Source organism: Rutidosis leptorrhynchoides, chromosome 6 (genome assembly GCF_046630445.1).
Source record: "Rutidosis leptorrhynchoides isolate AG116_Rl617_1_P2 chromosome 6, CSIRO_AGI_Rlap_v1, whole genome shotgun sequence".
NCBI classification, from domain to species: Eukaryota; Viridiplantae; Streptophyta; class Magnoliopsida; order Asterales; family Asteraceae; genus Rutidosis; species Rutidosis leptorrhynchoides.
The window spans coordinates 4,923,505-4,939,431 of record NC_092338.1 but is presented as its reverse complement, the minus strand read 5'-3'; positions in this window follow the sequence as shown (position 1 = coordinate 4,939,431).

Below are 15,927 nucleotides of genomic sequence, written 5' to 3'. Positions count from 1 at the left end.
TGTGTGAATTAGAAATGAAAGCAAGTGTTAAATGGATGGAATAAGGGTGGTATTTATAGGAAAATGAGGGTGGGAGGGAAGGCCGCATGGCTGTGATTTTTAGGGGGGACAAAGGGGGACAAAAAGTTGCTTTTTAGTTAATGGTTGTCTAAAGTTGGTGCTTATGTTAGGATCCCATGCAACATTAAGGATAATACTTGACATAAATGCTAGTATGTTCCCTCTAATAAATGGGCATTTGTCTTACTTATTAATGGGTCACTAGTAATTAATAAGTGGTCTAATTAAGTGGGCTACTAGCTAGAGTAGGGTGGGCTTAAGTCCAACAAGGTAGAAAGTCCAACAAGACTAACTAGTAAGCATAATTAAATTACTACACATAATTAAGCATCCATAAACCCAAGTAATTATTATTATGAAATAATAATTAGTATTTCGTAGTCATAATATTCCGATTACAACAAAAGTTAAACGTGCGCGCAGTTCGCGGTTTAATCGAAATGTTAAGTGACACTAACGATCATAAAAGCATCCGGTGAACAAGTTAAGTATCCTACGTACTCTAAGGCACGTTTTAACACATAAATGAAAGTAAACCATGTATATAAAGGTTCCAGAGTATAAAGTAGCACAGTACGCACAAATACGCAGTTTCACTAAAACACAAGGCACAAAAGCAAGTCGAAAAAGTCGGGTCGTTACATTACCCACCTATTAATGGAAATTTCGTCCTGAAATTTAAGCTGAGTTAGGTGTTGAAGTCGAGAAGAGGTGAGGATACTTCTGCATCATTTGATCCTCTCGTTCCCAAGTAAACTCAGGTCCTCGTTTGGCATTCCATCGGACTCTGACGATCGGGATTCTGTTGTGTTTCAAAACTTTGACCTCACGGTCCATAATTTCGACAGGTTCTTCCATGAAGTGGAGTTTGTCATCAATCGTAAGTTCCTCCAGGGGTATGATAAGTTCCGGTGGAGCAAGACACTTCTTCAAATTTGATACGTGAAAGGTAGGATGAACAGTACTCAACTGAGTCGGAAGATCCAAACGGTAAACAACTAGTCCGACACGCTCCAAAATTTCAAAAGGACCAATATATCGCGGGTTTAACTTTCCACGCTTTCCAAAGCGGATTACACCTTTCCAAGGTGCGACTTTCAATATCACACGGTCACCCATGTTAAATTCGAAGTCTTTACGTTTAAGATCAGCATAACTCTTTTGGCGATCACGGTCCGTCTTAAGTCTTGCTTGAATTTGGGCAATCTTCTCCATCGTTTCATGGACTATCTCGGGTCCGGTGATTTGCACTTCGCCTAACTCGGCCCAACAAATAGGAGAATGGCACTTGCGGACATACAACGCTCCAAAAGGTGTGGCATTAATACTCGAGTGATAACTGTTGTTGTAAGAGAATTCGGCTAACGGCAAATGCCTTTCCCAAGACTTTCCAAAGTCAATAACACAGGCACGCAACATGTCCTCTAAATTCTGAATCGTTCGTTCGCTCTGACCGTCGGTCTGCGGGTGATATGCGGTGCTCATGTCGAGACGAGTTCCCAAGGCTTCTTGCAAAGAATGCCAGAATCTGGAAGCAAAACGGGGATCGAGATCTGAGATAATTGATAGGGGTACACCATGACGAGACACAACTTCTTTGATGTACAGTTGAGCAAGTCTCTCCATTGTATCTGTTTCCTTCATCGCTAGGAAATGAGCAGATTTGGTAAGATGGTCAACGATAACCCAGAATGTATCGTATCCGCCCACCGTCTTTGGTAGCTTCGTGATGAAGTCCATCATAATTGCTTCCTATTTCCATTGTGGGATTTCTGGTTGTTGAAGTAATCCAGATGGCCTCTGATGTTCAGCCTTAACCTTCGAACAAGTCAAACACCTCCCAACATAAGTTGCAACATCCTTCTTAAGATTTGGCCACCAATACTGTTCCTTAAGATCGTGGTACATTTTGCTGGCTCCCGGATGAATCGAATATCTCGACTTGTGGGCTTCATCAAGTATAAGGCTTCGTAAATCTCCATAACGAGGTACCCATATTCTTCTAGCGTAACATCGGAGTCCAGACTCCTTACCCTCGAATTTAGAGACGAGAATGTTCAAGTATTCACGGGATATGTTCTCCTCTTTGAGAGCCTCTTCTTAGGCTACTCGGATCTGGCTGTTGAGGTTCGAATGAATAGTGATGTTCAGAGCCCGAACACGAAGAGGTACCGTTCTCTCCTTTCGACTAGAGCGTCGGCTACAACATTGGCTTTTCCAGGATGGTAACGGAGTTCACAATCATAGTCGTTCAGCGTCTCGATCCATCGACGTTGTCTCATATTCAGCTGCTTCTGATCAAAGATGTACTGGAGGCTTTTGTGATCGGTGAATATGGTACTCTTTGTCCCATAAAAATAGTGTCTCCACAACTTCAAAGCGAAGACAACGGCTCCAAGTTTGAGATCATGGGTAGTGTAGTTTTGCTCATGTATCTTCAGTTGACGAGAATCATAAGCAATGACCTTCGTTCTTTGCATCAATACGCAACCAAAACCATTTTTCGAAGCATTGCAGTACACAACGAAGTCGTCACTGCCTTCAGGAAGCGACAAGATAGGTGCGGTGGTTAACTTCTACTTCAGGGTTTGAAATGCGGATTCATGCTCTTTTTCCCAAACGAACTTCTTTCCTTTGTGAGTCAGTGCGGTCAAAGGACGCGCAATCAACGAAAAACCTTCAATAAATCTCCGGTAATAACCGGCAAGGACTAGAAATTGGCGGATGTGAGTTGGAGTAGTGGGTGTCTCCCACTTGCTGATTGCCTCGATCTTTGCGAGATCAACTTTGATACCTTGATTGCTCACAATATGACCCATAAATTGGACTTCCTTCAACTAAAATTCACACTTGGAAAATTTGGCATAAAGTTGCTCTTGTCTCAAGAGTTGAAGCACTAGTCGGAGATGTTGCTCATTTTCTTCTTCGCTCTTGGAGTAGATGAGGATATCATCTATGAAGACGATAACGAACTTATCCAGGTATGGCTTGCATACACGATTCATGAGGTCCATCAATACAGCGGGTGCGTTGGTTAAACCGAACGGCATCACGAGAAACTCATAATGACCATAGCGGGTTCTGAACGCAGTCTTCATCACATCACTCTCCTTCACCCTCAACTGGTGATAACCGGATCGCAAATCAATCTTAGAGTAAACGCTTGATCCTTGCAGCTGATCGAAAAGATCGTCAATTCGGGGAAGAGGATATCGGTTCTTGATCGTCAATTTGTTGAGTTCGCGGTAGTCGATACACATGTGGAAAGATCCATCCTTCTTCTTCACGAATAAAATAGGTGCGCCCCAAGGTGACGAGCTCGGTTGGATAAACCCTCAGTCGATCAATTCCTGCAGTTGACTCTGCAACTCTTGCAGTTCGGAAGGTGCTAGTCGATAAGGTGTGCGAGCTACGGGTGCAGCTCCCGGCACTGGATCGATCTTGAACTCTACGGCTCTCGGTGGCGGTAATCCAGGCAGTTCTTCTAGAAAGAAATCGGGAAATTCGTTCACGATTTGTACATCATTCACACTCTTCTCTTCTGTTTCTAAAGCCTTCACGTGTGCTAAAACAGCAAGACGTCATTTCTTCATGATCTTCTGCGCTTTCATACAACTAATAAGGTTCAACTTCGAACTACATCTCTCTCCGTATATAACCAGTGGCTCACCATCTCCTTGTGGTATACGAAGAGCTTTATCTCCACAGATAACGTCGACCCTTACTTTGGTCAACCAGTCCATGCCGACAATCACATCAAAGCTTCCCAATTTGATGGGTATCAAGTCAATTGTGAAATCCACACCAGCTATGTTGATAATAGCTCCTCGGCTAATTTGGTCGACTTTCTCAAGTTTTCCATTGGCTACCTCAACTAACATACTCTCCTCTAAAGGCACTAACGACCAATCTATCTTAGAGTAAAAGTGTCTACAAACATAGCTCCTATCGGCACCAGTATCAAATAGGACAGAAGCTAATAGATTGTTGATAGTGAATATACCTGTAACCAAGTCGGGGTTCTCACGGGCATCCCTTGCGTTTAATTGAAAGCTCTTCCACGTGGGAGTCCGCCGTCCTTTCGCTTGTTGGGACACTCATTCCTAAAGTGGCCCTGTTGTCCACACTCATAACACTTTCTTGGTCCATTGGGGTTAGTCCTCACAGCTGGGATGGGAATCTTGCAGTCCTTGCCAATATGCCTGGTCCTTTTGCACTTTTCACAGACCACATTACAGTACCCGGTATGGTGCTTGTAGCACCTCTTGCACTAAGGTAGAGTACCCTTGTAGTTGGGGTTCGAGCTGGGGGTCGAGTTGGGGTTCCTTCCGTCGTTATGCCTCTTAGCGGGGGTTTGATCATAGACTCTCCCCTTGTTGTTGTCCCACTTACGCTTATCACCACTGGCTCCCGATTCGGATTTTGCCTTTTCTGATTCCTTGCTGATAATTTGGTTCATAAGGGTTTGCGCCATGCGCATAGCTGCCGGGACGTTGGGTGGATTAGAAGAGGTGACATTTCCTTGAGTGGACTTGGGAAGTCCCCACAAGTATCGCTCCATTCTCTTAAATTTTGGGGTAACCATCGTGGGACACATCAACGCTAATTCTAGATACCTACGGTTGTAACCATCAAGATCGTTTCCCACAACCTTTAACTCCCAGAACTTAACCTCCATTTTCTGTATCTCTGCTCTGGGGCAGTACTCTTCAATCAGGGCTCCCTTAAATTCTTCCCACGGAGTGGCATAAGCCTCGTCAATACCCTTAGCTTGAGCCAGTGTGTTCCACCAGGTTAGGGCGCCATCTGACAGCGTACATGAAACATACTTGGTTTTGTTCTCCTCTGAGCAGTTGCTTACACAGAACACAGCTTCTAATTTCTCAAACCACCTAGTCAGACCAACTGGCCCCTCAGTACCGCTAAAGTTGTGGGGCTTGCAGCTTTGAAACTCTTTGTATGTGCACCCATTACGAATGGGCTGGTTAACTGGTAGAGCTTGTGGGTTGATTTTCGCAATAGCTGCGGCTACTCTTTCCGCAATCATTTCCTCAATCTGTGCTACTGTGGGTGCTACTCGTCCATTTGCCATTGCTCTTCTAAATAGAAATTTTGACTTAAGTCAAAATCCAGTATTTAATAAATAGTAATATAGTATATGGCAACCAACATGGAAACAACGCAACACATGTTAACTACGCAACGCACTAGATGCAGATACTACAGAAACAACATACAGTAACGTAAGTAGAACACAGTGCAAAAAGTAAATAACACTAAGTTCCATTCATTAATAATAAGTTGCATACATCCGCATAGGTTCGTACAATACATGAGTAAAACATGAAACTACAAATGAGATTACATAATGAAATCTACTACAATGCCCTATGGTGACGGTGGATAAAGGATGTCCATTACGTGGGACATCTGGTCCTCGGGCTCAGTTACCCGAGCACGGAGGATCTCCACTTCCCTCGTCAGTTCCTCGACAGAGGGAGATGGTGGGGCAGGCGGTGCAGTCGGTACAGGTGGTGCAGACGGTCCAGCGTTAGAAGTAGATGCTGCATAGCGGTAAGGCTTACGCACAAATGGATCCGCAGGGTAAGGCGCAACCCGCTTACGAGCGGTGAACCTAGTCCTCAGTCCACGTGCGTTAACGAATGACCTACCTCCGTTAATCCCTGGAATAACGGTACCATCGAAACGATACCGCTTCTTCTGCAGGGTAGAGGGTGGCTGCACGGGTGTCTCCTCAGGGTCCTCGTCGGAATCATCATCACTGGAATCGTCGGAGGATGAGTCGTCGGATGATGAGTCGTCGAAAATAGCTGGGGGTGGCGGCGGCCGGTAGTCATAATCCGGTATCTGAAAGGTGGGATCGGTATGACACGTCCATCAGGAAGGCGTCGACACCAATGGTTATGCTCATTACGGAACGAGATGTCCACGTATTCCCCGGGAATCACAGCACCACCGGGATGGGGCTGTGGCTCCGGAGGTACTGGGATGAGTGGAGCTGGAATCTCCGGTGGATCCTCATGTCCGTCTGAGATGATCACTGGGTCGGGTACATGGCTGCTGGCTTCGGAGGACGAAGCGCCAGGGTCACTGGAGTGTGTTGATGACGGGATCTGTGAATCGGAAACAATGGCAGGCGAGGTGGAGGGTGAGTCTGAGTCACTCTCCAAAATGACAACGGGTGGGATATCCGACATCTGAACCAGGAAAAATAACTTTTTTCGTGTCAGCAAGTCATAAAGCTAGCACGTATTAGGCACTACAGCAACCTAGGTTGTCTAAAACAGTATACAGCATGGCAATAATAACAACAGTGCTAAACAGAAATAACATGTGAAAGCAGATAGTAATCATGCAATAGCAGAAATAAGCATACAGCAAGTTAGCATGGCACTAAAGATAAGCAATAGCATGCAGTAATATCACATAGCAGTAAAAGTAATCAGTAGCATGCAGTAAGTTTCGCAGAAACAAGTAAACTAGCAAGTTGTAGATTAGTCCTATTAGTGAATCCTACTTGGTCCGGTCTAGACTCACTAATGCAACCTAATTTCCTACAACCAATGCTCTGATACCAAATGTAACGCCCAGTACAAAACCATCGTGTACGATTCGTCATCAACAGGATCTTTACACGGTCAAGTACTACATGCTGTTTGAAAACCAGTTTGCATTCATAAAAACATAGTGTTTACAAAAGATAACTTGACACAGAGGTCATTACAAAGTCACTATTCAAATAACATAAGTTGCGAATGCAAAATAAAAGTTTCATGATTGAGACATCTCTAAGTTATGCAGCGGTTATCTAACACAGCAGGTCCTTAACAGCAAGTCTAAACAGCATGACAGCAAGTCTAACAGCGGAAGCAACAAACCTCTAAGCACCTGAGAAAACATGCTTAAAAACATCAACAATAATGTTGGTGAGCTATAGTTTAAGTTGTAACAGTAATGTAAGATTGACCACGAGATTTCAATGTTTCAAAACAGTACAAAAAGCATATGTATAACCGTGGGCACATGGTAACTAGACTTAACGTAAATATAAATATCACCCCCTAAAAGTACACCTGGCGAGTGCGTATGTCCTCGAAGTATTAAACACCCGTTAAATGCTAGCGCGACTAGCCCGAGTGGGGATGTCAAACCCTATGGATCCATATCTAATATTCGCGTCTACCGGTTCAAAAACCAATAGTTAAACGTTACCGTGCTAAGGGGAATCTTTATGAAGTTGTATAACCCACACATATGTAAAGTTTAAGTACTCGTGTCAAGTAAGTAAAACATAAAAAGCGCATGTATTCTCAGTCCCAAAAATAGTATAAGTAAAAAGGAATGCTATAACTCACAGTGATAAAAGCGGTAAAGTCGGTAATGAAAGTGTGCAAGTAGTAAGTCGGTCTGAAAGGTCGTCAACCTAAATCAAAGGTTACTAGGTCAGTAGGTTGTCCTTATAAGTTCTAATAGTGCATAAAATAAGTTTAAGTGTCATCATCATCATCATTCATCATCATAAAAGCTAAGTAAGTTAATCAAGTATAGAGGTCAAAACAGTAGGCTGATTTCGGTCAGCTGTTACGACCTCTACGTAAATCAAAAAGATGCTTAGTCAGTGGCTATGGCTCCATATGTGAGTCCCCTAACCGCTGACCAATTTTCAGAACCTAACTCGTCTTCGTTTGACCGTGGTGACGGTTTAAGTGCGAGTAGGTCAGAAATTTCAGCACAACGTTACAACGGCGTAGTGACTTTCGGAGGGCCGTAAATCCTAAACCGTAACTCGGATTAAGACGAGGTCCTAACGGAAAATCATCTATTCGAACCGAAATAGCTGAAAATAAAATTTACAGTAGCCCAGGTTACTTATCAGATCCCGAAAAATAGTAGGTAAGGTGCTTCGGTGGGGTTCTTAGTACTTGATACTCATCACGGTTCTCATCCTTGATGCTTGTAGCTTCAAGTGTACAACTCTTTGATGGGTTAGCATCACCTTGATTATGATTATACCATCAACACACAATATGTTAAGACCAAGTATGAACACAACTCATTTAAGAGTCTTAGATGGATGATGAACCAAGGTTATATCATATCCTTAGTCTTAACACAAATACAAGTTCTATTGACAAACAAAGTTACAAACTTTACATCAATTAAACAAGTATGAACATAATCTAAGTCAAATAATGTGATGGAACCCTAAGCTTGCATCTTGATTGTTCTTGAAGATCTTGAAGCATAAAGCTTGGATCTTTAGGTTACATGAAGATTACAAACACAAGTTTGAATCTTTATAACAAAATAATAAGATTTAAAGTTAAAAGATATAGATCTACAAAGTGGGTGAAGATTCAAAGCTAGAAAGCTTGAATCTTCCATGTTCTTGAAAGATTCAAATCCATGTTTGAATCTACAAGATGAAATCAAGATCAAAGCTAAAAATCAAGACCCATTGATGATGATGATGATGATGGTCACGTGATGATGAGAAGGAGAAGAAGAAGAAAAGTTCAAAATACTTACACTTTTAGAGAGAGAAAGAACTAGAGAGAATTAGAGAGTGAGTGTGTGTAAATTAGAAATGAAAGCAAGTGTTAAATGGATGGAATAAGGGTGGTATTTATAGGAAAATGAGGGTGGAAGGGAAGGCCTCATGGCTGTGATTTTTAGGGGGGACAAAGGGGGACAAAAAGTTGCTTTTTGGTTAATGGTTGTCTAAAGTTGGTGCTTATGTTAGGATCCCATGCAACATTAAGGATAATACTTGACATAAATGCTAGTATGTTCCCTCTAATAAATGGGCATTTGTCTTACTTATTAATGGGTCACTAGTAATTAATAAGTGGGCTAACTAAGTGGGCTACTAGCTAGAGTAGGGTGGGCTTAAGTCCAACAAGGTAGAAAGTCCAACAAGACTAACTAGTAAGCATAATTAAATTACTACACATAATTAAGCATCCATAAACCCAAGTAATTATTATTATGAAATAATAATTAGTATTTCGTAGTCATAATATTCCGATTACGACAAAAGTTAAACGTGCACGCAGTTCGAGGTTTAATCGAAACGTTAAGTAACACTAACGGTCATAAAAGCATCCGGTGAACAAGTTAAGTATCCTACGTACTCTAAGGCACATTTTAACACATAAATGAAAGTAAACCATGTATATAAAGGTTCCAGAGTATAAAGTAGCACAGTACGCATAAATACGCAGTTTCGCTAAAACACAAGGCTCAAAAGCAAGTCGAAAAAGTCGGGTCGTTACATGATCCGCAAACATTCCAAAGCACACAAGGCCATTTTGGATGAAGGCATTGAGCGCTTGGTGAAAGGGCAGTGCGGCTAGCTGATTGCGGAACTCAGCCGGAAAGATTTGTTGCAGAAACGCAGACTGCTCTGCGGTATTCTCGGCGGAGGACTGGGTGATCTGCTCTAGGTTTGCCAAACGGAAGCTACCGGGCGGCGGGACTAGCGTAGAATCAGAGTCAAGGTGTATCGCCCTGTCCCTGGATGTGGCGGTAGCCTCCAGTTCCAGATTTGCCTGCGGCGACGCCTGCTGCGTCTCCTCAATATGCTCTGCATATCAATAACTTGTTAGCACATGAAGTTGAAGGTATTTCGTATGCCCGAGAGACATATTAAATCAATGTGGCTAATATGTTATGATCCAAGTCGGGTCATACCCAATAACAAACTTACCGACACCTTAAACGTATTTAATATTGACGATTGGCTCGTTAAATAAATACGCGACACTTGAACTTTAGAAAATCGGTTCTCTAAAATATAATCACTTGAGATAAATTATTTGGATAATTTATATACATTATGAATTTAATTATTTATAGGTTTAAATAATTATATTGTGTAAATAGTTTATAAAATATGCAAGTAACTTACAAAATACTTGGCATTTTGTAACAAGCTTTTATAAAACAAAATACAAGTTTTATAAAAATAAAACCACCCCACTTGGTGGACGTTTTTGGGAGGTCTCCAAGGCTCTCCCATGCTTATTTCCTTGTTACTTGTGTTGGCACAAGTTCATATATGCATGGGTCATTCAAAAACCAAGGTATTCTTTGACTCAACACTTAGAAAACAAGAAAAACACTCTCCTTTTGTTGAATACAGCATTCTGGCCGAAAATTTTGGACAAAGGGGGTGTGCTTGAGTTTGTTTGAAAGCTTATTTTCAAGTGTCAACAAATCCTAACCATTGTATTAGGTGTTGGGAAGAGTTTGGGGTATTATCTCTTGAGGTTTCATAGTTTTGGAGCTTCCATTCACCATCATTCTTTTGACAAGCTGCTGTCCAGAATTTTGGGTTCAAAGGAAGTGGGTTACAAGCTTGGTTTAAAGGTGATTAAGTGTTTAAAACATAACTAAGCTCAAGGGTGGTGTTGGTGCATCAAAAGCTTGGAGTTTCAACACATTTGTTCATCATCTTCTTGTATCAAACAACCCTCAACTAGCTTGAGGAGGTATTGAACCTTCCTTCCTTGTTAATTATATGTAAGCTTATTTTCATGACTTGATACATACATGGAATTCACTTAAAATGGTTTAAGATATAAACTTGTTTTCTTAATCATCATGCTTCCGCTTACTTTAAATTTCATAAAATTAGTTTTGTGACTATGTTAACATTATGAACATGTTGTTATATCGAATTCCATCAATGGTATCTAGAGCCGAAGTCAATGAAATATGCTTCTAATATATGGTCTTTAAAACCCACCAACTTTGCATTCTATGTACATGCATGAAAGTAGAATGTAAAAATATTCGGGTTTGGGTGGGTTCATGATTTTGGCCGAATTTTAAGGGTTCCAAAAGTGGGTTTGGAACTTGCAAATTGGTCAATTTTGTTGTATGTTGTAAGTTCACAATCTATGCCTTGACCTTGTGTTTGGTTGCATGCATGGTTGATTAATATTTATTCAATTGGTTTGTAATAATATTTATTCATTTGGCATGTAATAATTCATTTGGTTATGTAATTTATTTTATATTTGGTATGTAAAATAGAATAGGTTGTATTTTCATTTTCTAGATAAAAATGTATTAGGATACATATTTTGTAAAATGAAGATACAAGATGATGAAGACTTGAAGAACACAAGGAGCATATGGATGCAAGGTTAAGTGGGAGATTTGAAATCTCCTACTTTGTATTATTACCCCTTTACCCGGTGACATTTGTTTTCGGCTAAACAAATGTCCACCAAGATGGCTAGATTGTGAACATACTTGTTTTGCATGTGTGGTTGTTTGTTGTTTATTGTATTGTATGTTTGGTTGATACAATTAATCACAAGATAACAACAAGCAAAACGACAATTTAATTGGTTAAATTAGACGTATTAATAACATGCAAGACGACAATTTAATTGGTTAAATTAAAAGCAACTAAAGACCTAAATAAATGGTTATTAAGAACAAGAAAAGGATCACATATATATAAAATGGTTTATATCAAGTAATTGGCAAATTACAAGACTTGAAAATGGATTTCAAATGAACCATACACTAAATGCATGTTGGTGTATGGCATAAATGTTTTCTTAAACTAGAATTAACGAAAACTTAAAATCCCTTAATCGACAAGGTAAACAAGTTTAACGCCATCCTTTTGTGGGACACTTAAACATAGTAGGGAATTCATAATGGGATAAAGGTCACCTAACCGTTATGAGCTAACTAATATGGTTAAGGTAAAATTCGCATGCTTGTGGGATAAAGGTCACCTAACCACTTGTATGTTAATTTTACATGTTTACACAAATAGGACAACTTGATTTGGGAATCATGAACGTAGGGTCACCGAAGCATGAGGAACAAATAGGCGTTGATGGGATAAATATGCCATGCAAAAGGATTGCATGATCCCATAATATAGAAGTTGCAAAAGGATTGCAATTGTCATATAATGACTAAATAGCTAAACCAAATGACGGGATAAAGGTCACCTAATCGAAATTTGGTTCACCGTTGGATTCTAAAATTTAATAAATATCAATTGGATTTAAAGGGTATTGATTATTAAATTAAAATTGATACTTAAACTACTTTGTTAAAATTTTGTAGATGGCCGCCAATAACAACAACATACAAAACGCACCTATTAACTTGAACAACCTATCATTAAGGTCTCTCCTCGAGAAAGACAAACTCAACCATACGAACTTTATGGATTGGTTCCGTAATCTTAGAATTGTCCTCAAACTTGAGGATAAGGCGTATGTGTTGGAAGACCCCATTCCCGATCAACCCGACGAGGATGATACGGAAGGCATGGCTTATTGGGACAAGTATTGCACCGATTCGGTGCAAGTCGCTTGCCTAATGCTTGGGACTATGATACCCGAACTCCAAAAGGATTTCGAACATCATAGTGCATACGACATGATTACGCAATTGAAGGAGATGTTCCTTCAACAAGCACGTGTCGAGCGCTTCGAAACGGTTCGAGCGTTACATGCATGTCGTATGGATGACACCCAATCCGTATCCTCTTATGTCCTCAAAATGAAAAGCCTTATTGATCGCGCAAACCGTCTTAATCTCAACATATCTAATGAGCTAGCCACTGATCTTATCCTAAACTCCCTGTCAAAAAGGTTTGACCAATTTGTAATTAATTACAATATGAATGGGATGGATAAGACCATTGGTGAACTTCATGGCATGTTAAGGACGGCGGAAACTAGCATGGGTAAGAGGGCTTCACCCGTGCTAATGATCAATGATGGTGGGTCCAAAGGTAACAACACCTCTAAGCCAAAGGCGACTAAGAGGAAAGGACCCGCCCATCAAGGCAAGGGAAAGGGGAGGATGGTTACCCCAACCAAAAACAAGAACAAGAAGCAAAAGGTTGCCGGACAAGCAAACCCCAAGGAAGACCCGTGCTTCGGTTGCGGTGAGATGGGTCATTGGAAATGAAACTGTCCGGTCTACCTTAAGGAGTTGAAGGAAAAGAGGGATGCGGGGCAATCCTCAGGTAATATATATATGGTATATATAGAGCTTAGTATTACTTCTTCTAATACATGGGTATTAGACACTGGATGTGGAACTCACATTTGCAATTCTTTGCAGGGGTTCAAAAGAAGTAACAAGCAAACGGGAACATCAAGTCTCTTCATGGGGAATGGAGCTAAAGTACAAGTGAAAGCTCAAGGAGACTTTGTGTTAAAACTTCCAAGTAGCATGGAACTTATTTTGAATGATGTTTTGTATGCACCCGACTTGTGTCGAAACATTATTTCTATTTCCCGTTTGAAACAATATGGTTTTAATGTTAATTTTATTAATGATGATATCCATGTTTGTTTAGATAATGTATTCTATTTCAAGGCTTCGCCTTCAAATGGAATTTATGAATTGGTTCATGATGACACATCATCTAGTAGCTCAATGTACCATACAAGCACCAATAAACTCAAAAGGGATTTGAGTGATTCCTACTTATGGCATTGTCGCCTTGGTCACATAAACAAGAACCGAATGCATACACTTCAAAAGAATGGACTTTTAAAATCAAATGAGATGGACTCGTTTGATGTATGTGAATCTTGTTTACAAGGCAAAATGACTAAAGCACCTTTCAAAGGGACCTATGAAAGGGCTAAAGACTTATTGGGATTAATACATTCGGATGTGTGTGGTCCCTTTAAGCCCATGACTAGGAATGGTGAAAGATACTTTGTTACATTCATTGATGACTTCAGTCGTTTCGGATATGTCTACTTGTTAAGGCATAAGGATGAAACTTTTGAAGCATTCAAAGAATATCAAAACGAAGTACAAAATCAACTCAACAAGACAATCAAGGTACTGCGTACCGATAGAGGGGGTGAATACCTAAGCGATGCCTTCCAAGATCATCTTAGAAGTTGTGGGATTATCTCACAACTCACTCCTCCTGGAACACCCCAACTGAATGGAGTTTCCGAAAGGAGGAACCGAACCCTAATGGATATGGTTCGATCTATGATGGCTAGAAGCTCGTTACCTCTATCATTTTGGGGTTATTGTCTATGCTCCGCGGCTCGTATTTTAAATATGGCCCCAACCAAGAAAGTGGAACGAACACCTCATGAGATGTGGTTTGGAAAACCTCCATCTCTATCATACTTAAAGGTATGGGGATGTGAAGCTTACCCTAAGCGTTACGTCCCTAATAAGTTGAATGCTCGATCCACGAAGTGTATCTTCATAGGATATCCCAAGAATGATATGGGATATTATTTCTATGATCCATCCGAGCAGAATGTATTTGTTGCTCAGAAGGCGGAATTCCTTGAAACTAAGTTCCTAATGGAAGGAAATAGTGAAAGGAAGATAGATCTTGAGGAGGTTCAAGATCAAGTAGATGATACACAATTGGTTGACACTAGCACTCAACATGAAAATGTTGAGAATGATCAAATGGATGATCAAAATACACAAGACGTTCGCAGATCTGGTAGGATTAGTAATCCTCCTGAGAGATATGGGTTTCTCATGGATGGTTTCTATGTGGTTGATTTGGATGAACCAATAAACTACCAAGATGCTTTATCAAGGATTGATAAAGATAAATGGCAGGAAGCCATGAACGCTGAAATGCAATCCATGTATGACAACCAAGTTTGGGAACTTGTTACACAACCTGCTGGCTCAAGGCTAGTTGATTGTAAATGGCTTTTCAAAATGAAAACCGACATACATGGAAACTTGGATACATATAAAGCTAGACTTGTAGCAAAAGGTTTCACTCAAACTCAAGGGGTTGACTATGGTGAAACTTTTTCGCCTGTGGCAATGCTAAAGTCTATTAGGATATTACTTGCCATTGCTGCTCATTATGATTATGAAATATGGCAAATGGATGTCAAGACCGCTTTCCTAAATGGACATCTTGAGGAAGATGTCTATATGGTTCAGCCTGAGGGTTTTATTGATCCGAAATATCCTAAAAAGGTATGCAAGTTAAAGAAGTCAATCTACGGATTGAAACAAGCATCTAGAATGTGGAATCATCGTTTTAATGAGGAGGCCAAGAAATTTGGCTTCATTAAAAATGGTGATGAAGCTTGTGTATACAAGAAAGCTAGTGGGAGCACTATCATGTTCCTTGTACTATATGTGGATGATATATTGTTATTTGGAAATGATATTCCGGCAATGCAAGGTGTTAAAACTTGGTTAAGCAAATGCTTCTCCATTAAGGATCTTGGAGAAGCACAATACGTTTTGGGGATTGGGATCTACAGGGATAGATCCAAGAAACTGATAGGTTTAAATCAAAGTGCATACATTGAAAAGATCTTGAAAAGGTTCAAGATGGAGAACTCTAAGAAAGGTTTGGTACCTATTCAAAAGGGAACACTTCTCAGTTCATCTCAGTGCCCCACCACGAAAGATGAACAGGAGAGAATGAAGAAAGTCCCATATGATTCTGCCATTGGGTCAATCATGTATGCAATGATATGCACTAGACCGGATGTGTCATGCGTTCTTAGCCTGACAAGTAGATACCAGAATAACCCAGGAAACAGTCATTGGATTGCTGTTAAAAGTATATTGAAATACCTTAGGAGGACTAAGGATATGTTTCTGATATATGGGTCTGGTGAGGAGGAACTCGCTGTAAAAGGTTACGTGGATGCGAGTTTCCAAACTGATCGTGATGATTCTCGATCACAATCCGGTTATGTCTTCACATTAAATGGAGGTGCGGTCTCTTGGAAGAGTTCAAAACAGGATGTTGTTGCTCTATCCACTACAGAGTCGGAGTACATCGCTGCATCATTAGCAGCTCAGGAAGCTGCATGGATGAAGAAATTCATC